Genomic DNA, 22,547 nt, shown 5'->3' on the forward strand with positions numbered 1-22,547 from the left:
CAAAGAGTATGTACAGTTTGGTTGCCCTTTCGGCCTAGTTACAAATTGCTCTCCAGAACGGTTGGATCAGTTTGCAACAAAACCAACAGTATATAAGTGTCCCAATTTTCCCACATCCTCTCCAGTATTTATCATTTTTCTTTTTTGTTATATTGGCCAATCTGATTGGGGTAAGGTGGTTTTTCAGAGTTGTTTTAATTTGCATTTCACTAATCCGAAGTAATTTAGAGCACTTCTTCATCTGCCTATACATGTCTTTGATTTCTTCATCTGAAAATTGCCTATTCATATTCTTTGAACATTTATCAATGGGGAATGGCTTATATTCTTATAAATTTGAGTCAATTCTCTATACATTTGAAAAATGAGGTCCTTATGAAAGAAACTTGCTTTAAAAATTATTTCCCAGCTTTCTATTTTCCTTCTATTCTTTATTACATCAGTTTTGTTTGTAGAAAAGCTCTTCTAGACTTCTGGGGGTGGAGCAAAGATGGTGGCTGGAAAGCAGGGACTTGCATGAGCTCCCTACCACGTCCCTCCAAAAACCTATAAAAAATAGCTCTGAACAAATTCTAGAACTGCAGAACCCACAAAATAGCAGAGGGAAGCAGGGATCCAGCCCAGAACAGCCTGGATGGTCACTGGATGAGGTCTATAGCACACGGAGTGGAGGGGAGCAGAGCTCAGTGTGGGAGGCAGCAGGACCAACCAGACGAGAAGCCGGGCAGGACAGGCCCTAGCACCCTGAATCAGTGAGCTGTGGCAGTTACCAGGCTTCTCAACCCACAAACACCAAAGACAACAGAGAAGGTTAGTGGAAAAAGCTTTGAGGGACAGAGTTCATGGTTAGGCCACCGCCCCAGGGGCAGCAGGGGAGGTGCAGCTACAGAACTACAGCTGCAGTTACTTCCGGCCCCAGAACCACGTGGTGGGAGGAATTAAGTGGTGGATCAGAGCAGGAGTGCAGAACCTGCTGAAGATTTGCATCGGGTCCGGGTTGGTGGTTCTTGAGGAAGGAGGAGTGCTGGTGTGGCAGAGCTGGCTGTATAGAAATAGCTCTGAAGTCAATGGCGCATCCCCTCAAGCTTGGAACAAAGTACTCTTTGCTCTACAAGCAGTTGTACCCTGATGAAAAACTCAAGGGTCAAGTAAGTTGGCTGGGAACATGGCCAGGCAGTGAAAACACACCCAGATTCAGTCTCAGACTTTGGAATCCTTCTTTGGTGAAAAAGAAGACCAAAACATACACACTGAAGAAGTCAACAAAGTCCAAGAGCCTAGACCAAAAGCCTCCAAGAAAAACATGAACTGGTCTTAGGCCATGGAAGAGCTCAAAAAGGAGTTGGAAAAGCAAGTTAGAGAAGCAGAGGAAAAATTGAGAAGAGAAATGAGAAGGATGCAAGAAAACCATGAAAAACAAGTCAATGACTTGCTAAAGGAGACCCAAAAAAATACTGAAAAAAATATTGAAGAAAACAACACTTTAAAAAATAGACTAACTCAAATGTCAAAAGAGCTCCAAAAACCAAGGAGGAGAAGAGTGCCTTGAAAGGCAGAATTAGCCAAATGGAAAAGGAGGTCCAAAAGACCACTGAAGAAAATACTACCTTAAAAATTAGATTGGAGCAAGTAGAAGCTAGTGACTTGATGAGAAATCAAGATATTATAAAACAGAACCAAAGGAATGAAAAAATGGAAGACAATGTCAAATATCTCATTGGAAAAACCAGTGACCTAGAAATTAGATCCAGGAGAGATAATTTAAAAATTATTGGACTACCTGAAAGCCATGATCAAAAAAAGAGCCTAGATATCATCTTTCAAGAAATTATCGAGGAGAATTGCCCTGATATTCTAGAGCCAGAGGGTAAAACAGAAATGGAAAGAATCCACAGATAGCCTCCTCAAATAGATCCCAAAAAGAAAACTCCTAGGAACATTGTCGTCAAATTCCAGAGCTCCCAGGTCAAGGAGAAAACACTGCAAGCAGCCAGAAAGAAACAATTTGAATATTGTGGGAAAATAATCAGGATAACACAGGATCTGGCAGCTTCCACATTAAGGGACCAAAGGGCTTGGAATATGATATTCTGGAGGTCAATGGAGCTAGGATTAAAACCAAGAATCACCTACCCAGCAAAACTGAGTATCGTGCTCCAAGGCAAAATATGGATTTTCAATAAAATAGAGGACTTTCAAGCTTTCTCAATGAAAAGACCAGAGCTGAATAGAAAATTTGACTTTCAAACACAAGAATCAAGAGAAGCACGAAAAGGTAAACAAGAAAGAGAAATCATAAGGTACTTACTAAAGTTGAACTGTTTTGTTTACATTCCTACATGGAAAGATGATGTGTATGATTCATGAGACCTCAATATCATAGTAGCTGAAAGGAATATACATATATATATATACGTGTATACATATGTATGTGTCTATGTATGTATATATGTAGGTATATATATATATATGTATACACACACACACACACACACTCACACACACACACAAAGGGCACAGGGTGAGTTGAATATGAAGGGATGATATCTAAAAAAAAATCAATTTAAGGGATAAGATAGGAATATATTGAGAGAGGGAGAAAGGGAGAGATAGAATGGGGTAAATTATCTCGCATAAAAGTGGCAAGAAAAAATGGTTCTGTAGGAAGGGAAGAGGGGGCAGGTGAAGGGAAATGAGTAAATCTTACTGTCATTGGATTTGACCTGAGGAGAAAATACCATACACACTCAATTGCGTATCTTACCCCACAGGAAAGAAGGAGGAAGAAGATAAAAAAGGGGCGATGATAGAAGGGAGGGCAGATGGGGGGAGGAGGTAATCAAAAACAAACATTTTTGAAAAGGGACAGGGTCAAGGGAGAAAATTCAATAAAGGGGGATAGGTTAGGAAGGAGCAAAACATAGTTAATCTTTCACAACATGAGTCTTGTGGAAGGGTTTTACATAATGATATGCATGTGGCCTATGTTGAATTGCTTGCCTTCTTAGGGAGGGTGGGTGGGGAGGGAAGAGGGGAGAGAATTTGGAACTCAAAGTTTTAAAAACAGATGTTCAGAAACAACAACAACAAAAATTTTTTTCATGCAACTAGGAAATAAGATACACAGGCAATGGGGCATAGAAATTTATCTTGCCCTACCAGAGAAGAAGGGAAAGGGGGATGGGAGGGGAGTGGGGTGACAGATGGGAGGGCTGACTGGGGAACAGGGCAACCAGAATATATGCCATCTTGGAGTAGGGGGAGGGTAGAAATGGGGAAAAAAATTTGTAATTCAAACTTTTGTGAAAATCAATGCTGAAAACTCAATATATTAAATAAATTAAAAACAAAAAAAACAAAAAAAAAAAAGAAAAGCTTTTCTATTTAATATGATCAAAATTATCTCTTCTACATTTTGTAATGCTCTCTATCTCTTCTTTGGTCATGAATTCTTCCCCTCCCAATAAATCTGACAAGTAGACTATGCCTTGCTCTTCTAATGTGATTGCTTTATTATCTATGGTAACTTTTAGCAATATGTAGTTTCCTTCCTTATCTCTTTTAATTAGGTCTATTTTTGCTTTTACTTTATCTAAGATCAAGATTGTTACCCCTGGTTTGTTTGTTTTTTTTTTAACTTCAGATGAAGCATAATAGAATCTGCTCCAGCCTCTTACCTTTACTCTGTGTGTGTTTCTGTGCTTCAATTATGTTTCTTGTAAGCAACATATGGTAGGATTCTGGTTTTTGATCCATTCTGCTGTCTGATTGCATTTTAGGAAAGAGTTCATCTCATTCACATTTACGGTTATGATTACTACCTGTGTATTTCCCTTCATTCTATTCTTCCTCCTGTTTGTTCTCTCTTTCCTTTCACACTTTCCCACCTCACTAGTGTTTTGCTTCTGTCTCCCACCTCCCCTGGTCTGCCCTCTCTTCTGTCAGTCCTGCCACCCTCTCCCCCCACCACCCTTTTACTTAATCTGCTCCCCTCCTACTTCCCTGTCAGGTAAGACAGATTTCTATATTCAACTGATTGTGTGTATCATTCCCTCTTTGAGTCAATACTGATAAGGGTAGGGTTCAAGCAATGCCCACCACCCTGCCTCTGATTTTCCCCTCCACTGTAATAGGTCTTTCTCAGCTCTCGTGAGATAATTTGTACCATTCTACCACTCTCTTATTTCTGCACCTATTGTACTCCTCTTTCTCATCCCTCAATTTTTTTGTCATTCCCTCAAATTCATCTTATACCCATAAACTCTATCTATGTATATTCCTTCTATCTGTACTGTTAGTGATACAATTTTTAAGAGTTACAAGTATCTTCCCATGTAGGGAGGTAAACAGTTTAGCTCTGTTGAATCCCTTACATTTTCTTTTCCCTTTTTAACCTTCTTATGCTTCTCTTGGGTCTTGATATTAGAAGTCAAATTTTTAGTTAAGTTCTGGTCTTCTCCTTATGAAAGGATTGAAATATTTCTATTTTGCTGAATGACCACTTTTTCCCTTGAGGTGTTATGCTTAATTTTTCTGGGTAAGTGATTCTTAGTTGTAGTCCTAGCTCCTTTGCCCTATCAAATATCATGCTCCATGACCTCTGATCCTTTAATATTACAACTGCCAAGTCTTGTGTGATCTTGATTGTGACTCCCCAATATTTGAATTTTTTCTGGTCACTTGTAGTATTTTTTCCTTGACTCTGATATTTATGAAATTTGGCTATAATCTTCCTTGGAGTTTTTCTTTTGGGATATCTTTTCTGATGTGATCGATGTATTCTTTCAATGGCTGTTTTGCCCTCTGGTTCCAGAGCATCAGGGGAGTTTTCCTTGATAATTTCTTGAAAGATGCTATCCAGGTTCTCCTCTTGATCCTGACTTTCAGGTAGTGCAATCCTGATTTTGTCCCTCTTTGATCTCTTTTCCAGGTCAGCAGTTTATTCCATGAGGTATTTTACATTTTCTTCCATTTTTATCATTCTTTTGAATTTGACTGATTCATGATGTCTCATAGAGCCATTACCTTCTACTTGCCCAATTATAAATTTTAAGGTATTGTTTTCCTCAATTAGCTTTTGTACTTTCTTTTCCATTTGGCCAATTGTTGTCCTCTTCTGAGTTTGTGTCTTAATCTTCCCTGTCACCATAATAACTTTCAATAGTCAGATTCTTTTTTTGTTGTTTTGTGCTCATTTATTTTTGCCTTTCTCCTTTCTTTTAAATTTGATCTCTGCTCCCAGGGTGGAAAGGGCTCTATCTTGGGCTTCTTATTCCAGTGGCTGCACGCCCTAACTGTTTACCTGGTGCTGTGCTAATGTTGCATTGAGGCCCACAGGGGACCCTTATGTCTGGTGCTGTGTTGAAGGTGTCTGACCGCTTACCTGGTGCTGAGCTGGGGTCCTAGTGGTGGTGTCTGTATGTGCTGAAGCCAGGAAGGTTTTTTCTGCATTTCCCCAGGGCTACACTGAAGTATGTAGAGGTCTGTCAGATGCAGGATGCCTGCTTGTCTGGGGCTATATTGAAGTATATGGTGGTTCTTGGAGCTGGAGTCTGCAGGTTCCCCTGGTTATGCTGAGGCATGTGAGGGGGTTCCTGGTGTTGGCATTTGCCTGCTGCACCATACTGGGGCTCAGGTTCTCTCACTGGTTTGCTGAGGTGGAGCTTGCTACTGGCTTTCTGAATTGCTTCCTGTCCTAGAATGTGCTCCCCTTTTATCCAAATGAGATAGACCTTTCTTGTTGATCCTCCAAGTCTCCCAGGCTAAAAGACTACTCCACCCCATCTTTCTGCTGGCTCAACTGTTCCAGGATTTATTCTAGGGTGCTGTTTTATGGTTGTTTGGAGGTGAATATGGGGAAAGCTACAGCAATTTACTGCTTACTCCACTATCATGGCTCCAAGAAGTCCTCAAAGCCAGTTACTCTGGCTGCAAGTTCAACCACTGATCTTTCTACCATACAATGCTGTGCTCAGGCCCCAGAACCTCTGACTCTAGGGGTATTAGGACCACCAGCAAAGGCTGGCTAATGGTGCCTTCAAAGACACAGCTATCATGGACCTTAGCAGACAGCATCATCACTGCCCAAGTCTGTGTTATATGCTGTGCTTAAGACCTCTGGCTGATTATAGTATAACCTAGTGCTATGTTTAGGACACCTCAGTTCCATCCAAGTAGCTATATTCCCTAGTGTTGCCTTGGTTTGCCAGAAGAACACCTCACCTGCTCATCTCTCTTTTGTTTCCCTTCTAGTCAATATTCAGTTCAGAAGTTTAAGTATCACTGCAGTAAACAACCCCAAAAAACTGGTATGGCTTTACTTGTATGGGCTGGATAAATACAATCATCCTCAAAAGGAAGGTAGTAGCCCAAAGGGTTGGCAACAACTGCTGCCTTCTTGCCTCCAATAGGTCCTTCTTTTTGTTATTGTGATAATAGGCAGCAACTTTCAGCTTAATTGGGTGGTAAGATTCATACAGGGTCAGCCAGGTGGTACAGTGGATAGAGCATTGTCCCTTGAGTCAGGAAAATGGGATTTCAAATCCAGCTTCAGCCACTTGACACTTACTAGACGTGATCCTGGGCAAGTCATTTAACCTCAATTGCCTCACAAAAAAAGATTCATAGAACAAAGCAATAAGAAATCACACCAAGTAGTCAGAAACCAAGTATTAAGATATGTGGTATAGTGGGGGCAGAGCAAAGATGGCAGCTGGAAAGCAGAGACTTGCCTAAATCTCTCCCCCAGGACCCTCCAAACACTTATAAAAATGCCTCTGAATGAAATCTAGAACTGCAGAACCCAAGAAATAGCAGAGGGAAGCAGAGCTCCAGCCCAGGAAAGCCTGGGTGGTTGCTGGGTAAAGTCTATTGCACTGTGTTGGGAGCAGAGCAGAGCAAAGCCCAGTGTGGGCCATGCCTGGACCAACCAGATACAAGAGCCAAGTGGAACAGCCCTTAGTGCCCTGAATCAGTGAGCTGTGGCAGTTACCAGACTTCTCAACCCACAAACACCAAAAACAACATAGAAGGTTAGTGGGAAAAACTGCAGGGAGAGAGTGAAAGGAGTTCATGGTTAGCCACCATCCCAGGGTAGCATAGGTGGTGCAGCTCTGACGCTGCTTAAAGAGCTACAGCTACAGTTAGCTTCTGGCCCCAGGCCCACCTGGTGGGAGGAATTAAGTAGCAAATCAGACCTGGAGTGCAGAGCCTGCTTAAAGATACGAGTCCCAGTCTGGGTTGGTGGTTCTTGGGGGAGGAGGAGCCCTGGTGTGGCAGAGCTTGCTCTGTAGAATTAGCTCTGAAAACAACAGCGCATCCCCTCAAGCTTGGAACAAAGTACTCTCTATCTACTCTACAAGCAGTCATACCCTGACGAAAAACTCAAGGGTCAAGTAGTTGTCTGGTAACATGGCCAGGCAGTGAAAACACACTCAGATTCAGTCTCAGACTTTGGAATCTTTCTTTGGTGACAAAGAAGACCAAAACATACAGCCAGAAGAAGTCAACAAAGTCAAAGAGCCTACATTGAAAGCCTCCAAGAAAAACATGAACTGGTCTCAGGCCATGGAAGAGCTCAAAAAGGATTTGGAAAAGCAAGTAAGAGAAGTAGAGGAAAAATGGGGAAGAGAAATGAGAGTGATATGAGAAAACCATGAAAAACAAGTCAATGACTTGATCATGGCTTTCAGGTAGTCCAATAATTTTTAAATTATTTCTCCTGGATCTATTTTCCAGGTCAGTGGTTTTTACAATGAGATATTTCACAGTGTCTTCCATTTTTTCAATCCTTTGGTTCTGTTTTATGATATCTTGATTTCCAATAAAGTCACTAGCTTCCACTTGCTCCAATGTAATTTTTAAGGTAGTATTTTCTTCAGTGGACTTTTGGACCTCCTTTTCCATTTGCCTAATTCTGCCTTTCAAGGTATTCTTCTCCTCATTGGATTTTGGGACCTCTTTTGCCAATTAAGTTAGTCTATTTTTAAAGTGTTATTTTCTTCAGTATTTTTTGGGTCTTCTTTAGCAAGCATTCTTTTTGAAAAGACCAGAGCTGAATAGAATATTTGACTTTTTTTAAGCATCTGCTTTTAAAACTTTGAGTTCCAAATTCTCTCCCCTCTTCCCTTCCCACCCACCCTCCCTAGGAAGATAAGCAATTCAACATAGATCACACACGTATCCTTATGAAAAACATTTCCACAATGCTCTTGTTGTGAAAGGCTAACTATATTTTCTTCCATCCTATACTGTCCCCCTTTATTCAATTTTCTCCCTCGACCCTCTCCCTTTTCAAAAGTGTTCTCTTTTGATTACCTCCTCCCCTTGTCTGCCCTCCCTTTTATCATCCCCCCCTATTTTATCCCCTTCCCTTTGCTTTTGTGTGGAGTAAGATACCCAATTGAGAGTGTATGTTATTCCCTCCTCAAGTCAAATCTGATGAGAGCAAGATTCACTCATTCCCCCTCACCTGCCCCCTCTTCCCTACCAACAGAACTGCTTTTTCTTCTCACTTTTATGTGAGATAATTTACCCCATTCTACCTCTCCCTTTCTCCCTCTCTCAATATATTCCTCTCTCACCCCTTAAATTTATTTCATTTTTTTAGATATCATCCCTTCATATTCAACTATCCTGTAATCTCTGTCTATATTCCCTTCAACTCCCTTAATACTGAGAAAGGATTATATACATCATCTTTCCATGTAAGAATTTAAACATAACAGTTCAACTTTAGTAAGTCCCTTATGATTTCTCTTTCTTGTTTATCTTTTCATCCTTCTCTTGATTCTGGCATTTGAAAGTCAAATTTTCCATTCAGCTCTAGTCTTTTCATTGAGAAAGCTTGAAAGTCCTATATTTTATTGAAAATCCATATTTTGCCTTGGAGTATGATACTCAGTTTTGCTGAGTAGGTAATTCTTGACTTTAATCCTAGCTCCATTGACCTCCGGAATATCATATCCCAAGCCCTTTGAACCCTTAATGTAGAAGCTGCTAGATCTTGTATTATTCTGATTATGTTTCTACAATACTCAAATTATTTCTTTCTGGCTGCTTGTAGTATTTTCTCCTTGACCTGGGAGCTCTGGAATTTGGCAACAGTGTTCCTAGGAGTTTTCCTTTTGGGATCTTTTTCAGGAGGCCATCTATGGATTCTTTCAATTTCTATTTTACCCTCTGGTTCTAGAATATCAGGGCAGTTCTCCTTGATAATTTCTTGAAAGATGATGTCTAGGCTGTTTTTTTTTTGATCATGGCTTTCAGGTAGTCCAATAATTTTTAAATTCTCTCTCCTGGATCTATTTTCCAGGTCAGTGGTTTTTACAATGAGATATTTCATATTGTCTTCCATTTTTTTCATTCCTTTGGCTCTGTTTCATAGTATCTTGATTTCTCATAAAGTCACTTGCTTCCCCTTGCTCCAATCTAATTTTTAAGGTAGTATTTTCTTCAGTGGTCTTTTGGATCTCCTTTTCCATTTGGCTAATTCTGCCCTTCAAGACATTCTTCTCCTCATTGGCTTTTTGGAGCTCTCTTGAAATTTAGTCTAGTCTCTTCTTTAAGGTATTATTTTCTTCAGTATATTTTGGGTCTCCTTTAGCAAGTTATTGACTTGTTTTTCGTGGTTTTATTGCATCACTCTCATTTCTCATCCCACTTTTTTCCTCTACTTCTCTTACTTGCTTTTCTAAATCCTTTTTGAGCTCTTCCATGGCCTGAGACCAATTCATATTTTTCTTGGAGATTTTTGACGTAGGCTCTTTGACTTTATTGACTTCTTCTGGCTCTATATTTAGATCTTCTTTGTCATGAAAAAAGGAATCTAGTTTGAGTTTGAGTCTGCATTTGATTCTGAGTCTGTTTTCACTGCCTGTTCATTTTCCCAGCCAACCACTTGACCCTTGAGCTTTTTGTCAGAATATGACTGCTTGTAGAGTACAGAGTACTTTGTCCTAAGCTTTACTGTCCAAGCACTGCTGTTTTCAGGGCTACTTCTACTCCACTGTCACCCCAGGCTCTGTCACTGCAGTGCTCCTCCTCCCTCAAGAACTGCCAACAAGGACCACAATACAGATCCAAGCAGGGCACAGCAAGAGAATCTGCCTTTGTGCCCACAAAGCGCTCCTTGCACTCCCGCTCTGATTTGCCCCTAGAATCTTCCCACCGTGTGAACCAGGGACTCAGGAAGCACCTGATGCTGTAGCTCTGGAAGCAGTCTCAGGAGTTTCCTGCTGCTGCCACCACCACCACTGCACCACTTCTGCCACCCTCAGGGCTGGTGGCTGGACTGCTCTGAACTCAATCCTGAAGCTTCCCCTAACGTGTTCTTTGGCGTTTCTGTGTTGAGAAGTCTGGTAACTGCCACAGCTCACTGTTTCATTGTCCCAAGGCTTTTTCCCCGCTGGCTGATTGTGAGTCTGGTCTGTCCTGGCCCAGCCCAAGCTGGGCTGCCCTCCACTCTCAGCACCATGCAATAGACCCTTGCCAGCGACCATCCAGGCTTTCCTGGGCTGGAGACCTGTTTCCCTCTGCTATTTAGTGGGTTCTGCAGCTCTAGAATTTGTTCAGAGCCATTTTCTACATGTATTTGGAGGGATTTGGGGAAGAGCTTACATAAGTCCCTGCTTTCCAGCCACCATCTTAAAATTTGACTTTTAAATACAAAATTCAAGAGAAACATGAAAAGGTAAACAGGAAAGAGAAATCATAAGGGACTTATCAAAATTAAACTGTTTATATTCCTACAGGGAAAGATGACATTTGTAACTCATGAGTCATTTCTCAATATTAGGGTAGTTGGAGGGTGTATATATATGTGTATATATATATATGTGTATATATATATATATATATATATATATATATATATATATATACACACACACACACACACATACACACATATCACATATATATATATATATATATACAGACAGATATAGATAGATATAGGTATATAGGTGTATGTATATATGTATATATATGTATATGTGTGTGTACGTGTGTGTGTGTAGACAGGGCACAGTGTGAGTTGAATATGAAGGGATGATGATATCTAAAAAATAAAACTGAGGGGTGAGAGAGGAATGTACTAGGAGAAGGAGAAAGGGAGAGGTAGAATAGGGTAAATTATCTCACATTAAATAGGCAGGAAAAAGCTTTTACTTTGGAGGGGAAGAGAGGGCGGTGAGAAGGAACGAATAAACCTTACTCTCCTCGGATTTGGCTTAAGGAGGGAATAACATACACATGCAATTGGATATGGACATCTATCTTACCCTACAATAAAGTAGGGAAGGTGATAAGAGGGGAGGGAGATGATAGGAAGAAGGGAAGATTGAGGGAGGATGTAATCAGAAACAAACACTTTTGAAGAGGTGCAGGGTAAAAGGAGAGAATAGAATAAATGAGGGGGATAGGATGGAGGGGAATATAGTTAGTCTTTCACAACACGACTGTTATGGAAGTGTTTTATGTCACTATAGATGTATAACCTATATTAAATTGCTTGCCTTCTCAATGAGGGTGGGTGAGGAGGAAAGAAGGGAGAAAATTTGGAACTCAGAGTTTTAAAAATGAATGTTAAAAATTGTTTTTTTACATGCAACTGGGAAATAAGATATACAGGCAATGGGATATAGAAATCTATCTTGCCTTACCGGAAAATAGACAGGAAGGAATAAGAGATGGGGGGGGGGGGGTGATAGTAGGGAAGACAGATTGAGGGAAGGGATAATCAAAATGCCTACAGTCTTTGGGTGGGGGAAGGTGAGAGATGGAGAGAAAATTGGGAACTCAAAATCTTGGAGAAGTAAATGTTGAAAACTAAAAGTAAATTGATTGATAAATGTGGAAAAAAAACAAAGTAGCACCAAAACACGGGGGGGGGGGGGGGAGAAAGAAATACACACCAGAAATTGATCAGAAAGGAATATGGAATCAAAAGGGAAGAGTAGAATTTGTGTTTGTTAAGTTAATATACAATTTTTAAAAGTAAGCAATAGAGTTTATGATGTTGTTCGGTCATTTTTCAGTCATGTTCAACTCTTCATAACTCCATTTGGGATTATCTTGACAAAGATACTGGAGTGGTTTGCCATTTCCTTGTCCAAGATGAGGAAACTGAGGTCACCAGGGTTAAGTGACTTGCCCAGGGTCACACAGTTAGTAAATATCTGAGACCAGATTTGAACTCATGAAGATGAGTCTTCCTAACTCCAAGCCCAGTACTGGCCACTACATCATCTAGTTGTCCTTATGATATTATGCACCATCATTTTTTTGTGTGTTTTGTGGCTTGAATATTTATGTCAATTGTTGCTTAGAATATTTTTTACTTCAATAGTGATACTAACTCTGTCAGTGTGGATACTACCTGCATCCCCTCTATGAAGTAGCAGATTGGATTTGACAAAGATTAGGAGTGAAAAAAGCATCCTCCTGTGGCCAACTGAGGAATGGGCCTTTCCAACCTTAACCAAGCTGGTCCTCACTTGACAAACTGAAAATCTATCAGTTGGCCCCTTCCAGCTTGATGATCAATCATTTAACGGCTTCTGTCAGTCATGTCTGAATCTTTTGTGACCCCATTTGGGATTTTCTTGGCATGGAGACTGCAGTAGTTTGCCATTTTCTTCTCCAGCTCATTTTGCAGATGAGGAAACTGAGGCAAACAGGGTTAAGCGACTTGCCCAGGGTCACACAGCTAGTAAGTGTCTGAGGCTGGATTTGAACTCAGGTTTTCCTGATTCTAGGCCAAGCTCTCTATTCATTGAACCACCTAGCTGCCTTTATTAATGACTTACAGTGTGCCAAATACTGTTCTAATTTGTAAGAGATAGCAAGATAAGAATCAAAAAGTCTCTCCTCTCAGAGATTCATGTTCTATCAGAGGAGACAACATATATGCAAAGAAGAATCTATAAAATAAATAAAAGGTGATTCAGAGATTTGGGGGCAGTAATAGCATACAAGGGGGATGTGGAAAGACATCACTCAAGGAGGAGGCATTGTTTCAGCTGTGCTTTGAAGGAAACTAGAGTTTATAAGACATGGGGGTGAGGAGGGAACGCATTTCATTCAAGTGGGACAGCCTGTCTAATAGTTGGGAGATAAGAGATATGGTAAAATGTCATCAAAGCACTACTGGGCTCCACTGGAATATCCTTCAAGAATACAGGGTCAGAGAGGGCAGAGCCAAGATGGTGGCTGGAAAGCAGGGACTTGAGTAAGCTCCCCCCAGGTCCCTCCAAAAACCTATAAAAATGGCTATGAACAAATTCTAGAGCTGCAGAACCCATGAAATAACAGAGGGAAGCAGGGCTCCAGCCCAGGAAAGCCGGGATGGTCGTGGGGAAGGGTCTATCACACAGAGCTGGGAGCAGAGTAGAGCCTAGCGTGGTCTGCGCCATGGCCAACCAGACCAAGAGCCTGGCAGAACAGGCCCCAGCACCCTGAATCGGTGAGCTGTGGCAGTTACCAGACTTCTCAACCCACAAACACCAAAGACAACATAGAAGGTTAGTGGGAAAAGCTGTGGGGACAGAGTGAAGGGAGTTAGCGGTTTGGCCACTGCCCTGGGGGCAGGGGAGGTGGTGCAGCTCTGAGGATAGAACTACAGCTTCAGTTTCTTCTGGCCACAGGCCCACCTGGTGGGAGGAATTAAGTGGTGAATCAGACCTGGAGTGCAGAGCCTGCTTAAGATCTGAGTCATGGTTCAGATTGGCAGTTCTTGGGGGAGGAGGAGCGCTGGTGTGGCAGAGCTTGCTGTGTAGAAATAGCTCTGAAAACAGCAGCACAGCCCCTCAAGCTTGGGACAAAGTACTCTCTACTCTACAAGCAGTCATACCCCGATGAAAAACTCAAGGGTCAAGTAGTTGTCTGGGAACATGGCCAGGCAGCAAAAATGGACTCAGATTCAGACTCAGACTTTGGATTCTTTCTTTGGTGACAAAGAAGACCAAAACATACAGCCAGAAGAAGTCAACAAAGTCAAAGAGCCTACATCAATGGCCTCCAAGAAAAACATGAACTGGTCTCAGGCCATGGAAGAGCTCAAAAGGATTTGGAAAATCAAGTTAGAGAAGTAGGGGAAAAATTTGGAAGAGAAATGAGAGTGATGCAAGAAAACCATGAAAAATAAGGCAATGACATGCTAAAGGAGACCCAAAAAAATACTGAAGAAAATAACACTTTGAAGAATAGACTAACCCAAATGGCAAAAGAGCTCCAAAAAGCCAATGAGGAGAAGAATGCCCTGAAAGGCAGAATTAGACAAATGGAAAAGGAGGTCCAAAAGAACACTGAAGAAAATACTACCTTAAAAATTAGATTGGAGCAAGTAGAAGCTAGTGACTTTATAAGAAATCAAGATATTATAAAACAGAACCAAAGGCATGAAAAATGGAAGACAATATGAAATGTCTCATTGAAAACCACTGACCTGGAAAATAGATCCAGGAGAGAGAATTTAAAAATTATTGGATTACCTGAAAGCCATAATCAAAAAAAGAGCCTAGACATTATCTTTCAAGAAATTATCAAGGAGAACTGCCCTGATATTCTAGAGCCAGAGGATAAAATAGAAATTGAAAGAATCCACAAATGGCCTCCTGAAAAAGATCCCAAAAGGAAAACTCCGAGGAACATTGTTGCCAAATTCCAGAGCTCCCAAATCAAGGAGAAAATACTGCAAGTAACCAGAAAGAAACAATTTGAGTATTGTGGAAACACAATCAGAATAATACAAGATCTAGCAGCTTCCACATTAAGGGTTCAAAGGGCTTGGAATATGATATTCCGGAGGTCAATGGAGCTAGGATTAAAACCAAGAATCACCTACCCAGGAAAACTGAGTATCATGCTCCAAGGCAAAATATGGATTTTCAATAAAATATAGGACTTTCAAGCTTTCTCAATGAAAAGACTAGAGCTGAATGGAAAATTTGACTTTCAAATGCCAGAATCAAGAGAAGGATGAAAAGATAAACAAGAAAGAGAAATCATAAGGGACTTACTAAAGTTGAACTGTTATGTTTAAATTCTTACATGGAAAGATGATGTATATAATTCATGAGACCTTTCTCAGTATTAAGGGAGTTGAAGGGAATATAGACAGAGGGCACAGGATGAGTTGAATATGAAGGGATGATATCTAAAAAAAATGAAATAAATTTAAGGGGTGAAAGAGGAATATATTGAGAGAGGGAGAAAGGGAGAGGTAGAATGGGGTAAATTATCTCACATAAAAGTGGGAAGAAAAAGCTGTTGGAAGGGAAGAAGGGGCAGGAGAGTGGGAATGAGTGAATCTTTCTCTCATCGGGTTTGACTTGAGGAGGGAATAACATACACACTCTATTGGGTATCTTACCACACAGGAAAGAAGAAGGACGGGGATAAAAAAGGGGGGACGATAGAAGGGAGGGCAGATAGGAGAGGAGGTAATCAATAGCAAACACTTTCAAAAATGGACAGGGTCAAGGGAGAAATTTGGATAAAGGGGCATAGGATAGGAAGGAGCAATATATATTTAGTCTTTCACAACATGAGTGTTGTGGAAGGGTTTGGCATAATGGTACACATGTGGCCTATGTTGAATTGCTTGCCTTCTTAGGGAGGGTGGGTGGGGAGGGAAGAGGGGAGAGAATTTGGAACTCAAAGTTTTAAAAGCAGATGTTCAAATAAAAAGTTTTTACATGCAACTAGGAAATAAGACATACAGGCAATGGGACATAAATATCTATCTTGTCCTACAAGAAAGTAAGGGAAAAGGGCATGGGGGCGGGGAGTGGGGTGACAGAAAGGAGGGTTGACTGGGGAATGGGGCAATCAGAATATATGCCTTCTTGGAGTGGGGGGAGGGTAGAAATGGGGAGAAAATTTGTAATTCAAACTCTTGTGAAAATTAATGCTGAAAACTAAAAATATTAAATAAATAAATGATTTAAAAAAAAAAAGAATCGGGTTCACACTCCATGATGAGCCATCAAAGGAGGACATCAGTAGAGTAAATTTAAAATTTTTAAAAAAAGAAATGTTAGCTAAGAAAATTATTACTCACAGAAAGTGATGGACCTGGAAGGCTGCCTAAGTCCACCTCCATCCCTCCAACTCAGGCTCAGGGCCCCAGAAGGCTATTGCAGAAAAGGTATTCTATCTTTTTCATTGACTTCCCTTCTCTTCGCCTGCAGCTCACTGATAACTGATGGCTTTCATCCAAGAAGCTACTCAGTTGCAGTGCTATATTTCGGGTAAATCTAGGTGGGACACATCTGTTGTAGAATGATTTCTGGGAATTGCTAATGGACAGAAGGGCAGGTGCTTGGAGCCATTGGGGGTGAAATGTTTACACCTGCGAGCATATCATCTTCCTCAAAAGTCTTTAAATATTTATTTTCCTTCACCTCAACCATCTTTCCTACACCCCAGGAAGAACGGCAAAGGACAAAGGCAGTGCCATGTGCTGAAATGTTCCTCTGAATTTTTTAATCAGAAGCCTTGAAGTTATATCATAATAGCTAATGCTGACAGCTAGCATTTACATGGCGCTTTAAAGTTTACAAAGCATTTTACAAACGTTATTTCATTCGATCCTCACAACAACCTTGGGAGGTGGGTGCCACTACTATTACCATTTTACAAATAAGGAAACTGAGGGAGACAGAGGTTAAGTGATTTACCCAAAGACACACAGTGTGTCAGTAAGTCTCTGAGGTTGGACTTGAATTCAAGTCTCTCTGACTCCTGATCCAGTGCCCTGTCCTCTGTGACATGTAGCTGCTTTCAAACCCTAGTTCTGCTGCTTACTACCCATGTGACCTCAAGAAAGTTACTTTCTGAGTGACTGGGGGAGAGAAGCATCAGTAAGCCAACAAACAAAAAGCATAAAAGAGAAAAAGAAGTTCAGAATGCTATGAAAAGAAATAGCAGCATTTTGTTTCTACATTATTTAATATATATTCTATAATGATAAAATGTCACATTAAAAAGTCTGTGGTTCTGGATACAATACTATTATTTTTTGTCCTTTGCTTATTACAATCTTTGTGTTTATTGATGATTGTGAAGTTTGCAATAAAAATAAAAGAAACAAAGTTATTTCCCTTTTCTGAGCCTCTTTTTTCTCTTATATAAAACAAATGGATTGGCCTGCATCATCCCTACAATCCCTTTTAGCTCCAGATTCCAGAGTCTTATGAATAGTGTATAATTACAAAGCCCTTTAAGATATAGTATTTAATTTAACATGATTCAATTCAGCAAACATTTTAAAATTACCTATAATGTACAGGACACTGTACTAGATGAGGCTATGATAATGAAATAACAGACTTTATAACCCAGTAGGCTAAGGGGCAGCTACGTGATGCAGTGGATAGAGCACCAGCCCTTTAGTCAGTAGGACCTCAGTTAAATCTAGCTTCAGACGCTTACTAGATGTGTGACCCTGGGCAAATCACTTAACCCAGAGTGCCTCACAATAATAATAATAATAATAATAGAGTAGGCTACTCACAACAACCCTTCCACATTGCCAGAGTACAACCTCTCTTTTAGAGAGGAAGAAACTGAGTGTCAGAGAAGCAAAGTTCCCTAAATAGTCAAGAGAAATGACATCACTGGATAACAAAGTCAGAATCTTTGAAAATCTCAATAGGCTAGGATGATGAATTAAATGTAATAAGGTAGATGAAATTTAATAGGGTTGTTGCATAGTGGTAGGAATAGCTAAGCAATTGTCCTGTGAAAAGGATTTGGATGACGGTAGAATAATTCATTATAACCAAGTTGAATTCATACCAGAAATTCAAGGATGGGGAAATTCTGAAAGTTAAAATATATTATTTTGACTCCATGAAGTATTTTAATGATCTGTTTTTAAAAACTTATTTCTATCTTTTGTTTTATATCAGCTTAATTTCCCCATATGCTCTTGTTACCTTTACTCCATTCAGAGAACCACTTGCTATAATGAAAAATAAAAAAAGAAATAAATAATTTAGATTTTAACTAAATTTTTGATTGATATCTTTTGTATTCACATCACCTAGAATTTCCCTTATATCACCCTCCTATTTCCCTCCCAGGCAAACATCCATAATAAGAAAGCATTTTAAAAGAAAAAAAAAAGGAAAAGGAAAAAGTTCACTAAAACCAACTGATAGATTGAAAAAGTCTAATGTTCTAGGCAATTATTCAAACCCTGGATCCAGACCTCTGCAAAAGAGTGAGGTGGACATCTTCTCACGTCTCTGTTTGGGTGCCAAACTTGATTTTTATAATTTTCCAATATTCAGGTTTGATTACTTTGTAATTGTTGTTATGTCAATTGACATTGTTATGGTCGTTCATTTTGTTGCCCTGACTCTGCTTGTTTATGTAAGTCTGCTTGTCTATATAAGTCTTTCCATGCTTTTCTGTACCCATCATGTTCATCATTTCTAATGGCACAGTAATATCCCATGATACTCATGTACCACAATTTGGTTAGCCATTCCACAGTTTATGAGCATCTATTTTGGGTCCAATTCCTCACTCACTATCACAAACAATGTTGCCCCAGACAATTTGATCTCTGGAAAGACATCCTTTTTATCAATGTTCTCCTTGGCATATATTCCTTGTAATAAAATCTCAGGGTCTAAGGTATGGACAATTTAGTCATTTTATTCGTATGATTTCAAATAGCTTTCCCAAATTGTTTGATCAATTTGTAACTCCATCAAGAATGTATTCTTTTTTTTTTAAGCTCTTTCCACAATCCTTCCAAAATTGGCTATCTCCATCTTTTCATTTTATTGAGTTTTGCAGGGATGAAAAAATCAAATTTGTTCGATTTCCTTTTTTTTATTGTGTCTGATCTAAAGAAATCTTCCATGTTTGGTAATAGTTTGGAATTCTTCCTTCAAAAATTGTTTGTGCATTTTCTTGGATCACTTATCCATTAGAGAATGGTTCTTCATCACAAATATTTATTAGTTCTCTATTTTCTAGGGGTCTTAGACCTTTATCAAGGACATTTGATACTCATGTTTTTCCAATTACTGTTTCACTTTGTATTTGTTTTGAGTTGATTTTGTTAACACAAAAGCATCTCAATCTCCTGCAGTCAAAATTATACATCGTATCTTCCATGAATCCTTCTGTCTATTGTTTAGTTAAGAACATTTCCCCTAGTCATAACTACAAAGAGAAAGAGAGAGAGAGAGAGAGAGAGAGAGAGAGAGAGAGAGATACTTGATATAGATCTCCTTTAATCATTGCTTATTGTTGTTATCTTTAATATTTGGGTCACATCTATTTTGTGCTTATTGTGATATATGATATGAGATGTTAGTCTAAAATTAATTTCTGCTAAACTGCTTTCCAGGTTTTCTGGTTGCTCTTGTCGAAAAGGAAATCTGTCTACAAGTAATTTATGTTCTCAAATTTACTAAATACTGGGTTACTAAGTTCAGTTTTTTCCAATTCATCTTTACCTAGGCTGTCCTATTAATTTACTTTTTAACCAGTACTACATACTTTTCATGACTACTGCTTTACCATATAACTTGATGTTTGAAGTGGCACTTCTACATTATTTCCCTTGAGATTCTAGGCATTTCGTTCCTTCAAATGAATTTTGTCATTATTTTGTTAAGCTCTAAAGTACTCTCTCAATAGTTATATTGATGCAGAAATTAATCTACAAAGTAAGTAGCATCATATTTTATTATATTTGGTGAAGTCCATCCATGAGCATCAAATATATCAAGCTATGTAAATTGCTTTTTGTTTCTCTAAGAGCATTTTGAAATAATATCTATACATGTATGCATTGGGTGAGTGATTCTCAGATATTTTATGCATTTTCTAATTATTTTGAGTGGGACTTCTATTATTTCTTCCCTAGTTTTGTTATTTCTATATGGAAATGCTATTAGTTTCTGTGGCTTTATTTTGAATCCTATAATTTTCTAAAGTTGTTAATTGTCTCAGTTTCCTGATTATCTCATATTTTCTATTTTACATAAAACATCATAAGCAAAAAGATAAGTTTGTCTCCTATTAGCCTAAGTTTAGGCCTTTAATTTCTCTTCTGTTATTGCTGTCACTTAAAGTTCTAGAAATGTCAATTAACAGCAGTAAAAGGGTTCACCCTTGCTTTACTACTATATTCATCAAGAAAGCTTCTAGAGTTTCATCATTGCATATGCTGCTACATTTTTTTTATTTCAGATACATAGATTTTTAACTTTCCTAACTGAATTTCTCCTTCTACTCTTCTTACCTTCATATAGATTAAAAATGATATCAAGATAGGAGTTTTCAAAAAGAGTTATTTTTGCAGCAGGGGTCCATGTGCTGAATAATTTCTATAGAAGTGGGACTAGTCCCAAATGGGTTTCTAATCACCTTTATTTTAGGACCAATGTAACTTTTTGTTCTCATCCATTTTCAGCCCACTCGAGTGGTTCTTTTGCTCTTCTTCAATTTTGCACCTGATTGAGCAAAGTCAGTTTCTATTCTTTCTTGTAGGGTGGTGACAAGAGGAAAACAAGCAGGGCTAGTGGCTGACTCATTGTTAGCCTCTATTCCTGTACTCCTTCTACCCTTTCCTTACCTGTTTCCCTATCAGTTCTATCATTTAGCCAGTCAGACAAGCTGAAACCACAATAAAGACAACTGTTCAACTGATTTACTGCCCCAGGAATGTGGAGGTTAACAGGCAATATAAGTGTGACTTCCATAACCCATCCTGCTCACCTTTTGGGCCTGCTATAAGAATAAAGGGGATGTAATATACCCAACCAGTGCTGAAGGTATTAGCTTAATATGTGACAATATAGTGTGGACAGATAGAAGAGGAGGAAAAGATCAGAGGCATTCTTCTGTGTTACCTCATGAGGGGAAGAAAGCAATTTCACATTTTACATCCCTCAATGGTAGAGGCTGAGTCAAAGTGATAGTCAAACTAAACTTAGGAGGTAGAAATGTTTCCCCTCAAGAATAAATTCGCAGAAAGATACAAATGGAAGATGCATCATCTGGTGTAAAAAATCGCATTTTCAGAGAACTTTTGAAGGCAAGATTTGAACTCAGATTTTCCTGATGCTGTCTAGCAGTCTGTACAGTATGCCACTTTGAAATATTATTTTAAGAAGGGAGAGAGGGGCAGCTAGGTGGCGCAGTGAGTAGAGCACTGGCCCTGGAGTCAGGAAGACCTGAGTTCAAATCCAGCCTCAGACACTTGATACATGTACTAGCTGTGTGACCTTGGGCAAGTCACTTAACCCCAATTGCCTTGCCATAACAATAATGAAAATATATATTTCATTGATAGAGCCTTTCAAAGTTTACAAAGATCTATATCAATTATATATCTTTTCATCATTTTATTCCCTTTCTCCCCCCACATAAAATACTATTTCAAAATGGCATTAATTTTAAACCAACATCTTATACCACATATCACAATAAGCACAAAATAGATGTGACCTAAATATTAAAGATTACACCACTAAAATAATTTTAAAATATCCAAACCAGGTACTTTTCCTTTCTTTTTTTTTAACAGTTATGACTATGAAGAATGTTCTTAACTAAACAATGGATAGAGGGATTCATAGAAGATAAAATATATGATTTTGATTGTAGAAGATTGAAATGTGATGGCACTAACAAAATCAACTCAAAATAGATACAAAGAGGAAAAAAATGTATATCAAATGTCCTTGATAAAGGTCTGAGATCCCAAGAAAATAGGAAACTAACATAGATATTTGAGATCAAGAGCCATTCCCTAATGGGTAAGTGATTTAAGTAAATGAGCAAATAATTTGGAAGAGAAGAATCCCAAACTATTACCAAATATGTAGAAGATTGCTCTAAATTACACATGATAAAAGAAAAGGAAATCAATTCTCTCCATTCAAAAAGTCAAATCCTGAGAAGGACAAATCTCTAATGCAAGTATATGGTAATCCTTTTTTCCACTTTTGACTCTAGCCTACTGAGGATCTCATAATGGTTTTTCATCTGCTTTTACAGGAAAGCATCTCAGTTGTCTGCTGCTTCAGAGCAGCAAGAATCTCACAGGATGTTTAGCTTTCCATGTCATCCCGACTTCAAAGACTCTACAGAAAAGACACAGGATTTTCCCATGGCCCATTGACAGAGACAAAAGACTCCTGCACATGTGTCCACAAATACACACAGGCACACACGTATTAAACATGAAACAATAAATACTTAAAATATGTGTTAGTTTTTTTCAGTAGGACAATGGCCCCTCAGACACAATATGAGCCAAGAAGATGTTTCTGGGCTTGTGCCAGCTTTTTGATCTCTACAGGGTTCTCTTCCCGCTCAGTACTCTTTGAGGTAGGGAACAGCAATGGTAAGGATGATGCTAACATTTGGTATTCGTGTAGCACTTTAAAGTCTACAAGCATTTTCCATTTATCATTTCATTTGAGCCTCACAGCAATCTTATGAGGTATGTATGGCAACTTAGTATCTTCCCCATTTTATAGATAAAGAAACTAAGGCTTATAGAAATTAAG

The sequence above is a fragment of the Trichosurus vulpecula genome, chromosome 3 (assembly GCF_011100635.1).
Source record: "Trichosurus vulpecula isolate mTriVul1 chromosome 3, mTriVul1.pri, whole genome shotgun sequence".
Taxonomy (NCBI): Eukaryota; Metazoa; Chordata; class Mammalia; order Diprotodontia; family Phalangeridae; genus Trichosurus; species Trichosurus vulpecula.